This window comes from Coenobita brevimanus, chromosome 82 (genome assembly GCF_032717465.1).
Source record: "Coenobita brevimanus isolate Jiangsu-jjx chromosome 82, ASM3271746v2, whole genome shotgun sequence".
Classification (NCBI taxonomy): Eukaryota; Metazoa; Arthropoda; class Malacostraca; order Decapoda; family Coenobitidae; genus Coenobita; species Coenobita brevimanus.
In genome coordinates, this window is record NC_137035.1 from 3,163,065 (window position 1) to 3,163,686 (window position 622).

The following is a 622-nucleotide window of genomic DNA, read 5'->3' on the forward strand; positions in this document are numbered from 1 at the left end:
TTGTGCTTGCGGTGGCAGTAGTAAAGGTGTAGGACAGAGCAGGAGAATTACTAGTAAAGTTATGATGTAACATGTGTGAACTACTTTGTGGTTATCGCAAAGTGGTAAATGCATACAGGTAATTTAGAGTGTGGAGATTACTTTGAATGTGGCGATTACTTTGTGGGGATTACATTGTGGCAATTACTTTGTGGCGATTTCTTTGTGGCGATTACTTTGTGGCGATTACTTTGTGTTTCCTTTGGAAGTGTTAAGGTTAATATATAGAATGCAATGTGTATACGAGAAAGGGGTGTGTGCGGAATGGCAGGGGGCAGGGCAACATGGAGTCGATTTCTTTGTGGCCACCCCTTACGGGATTAAGGAGCTGGCTATAGATAGATAAATAGATAGACAGGTAGATAAGGAGTATACATCGAGCTTAGAATGGGAGTGGTAAGAATAACAGTAAGGGGTGTGGGATGGCCTTGCCTCTACAGCATGATTGGCAAGGTTATGAAACAGAGTGTGGGGATTGCCTTGTGTTAATCGATGTGACTTCCAGGTCCCTAATTGCACAGGAACAAAGGGGGAATAACTAGGAAGACTGAGAAATATATGTTCCAGTGGGTGTATCCATTTT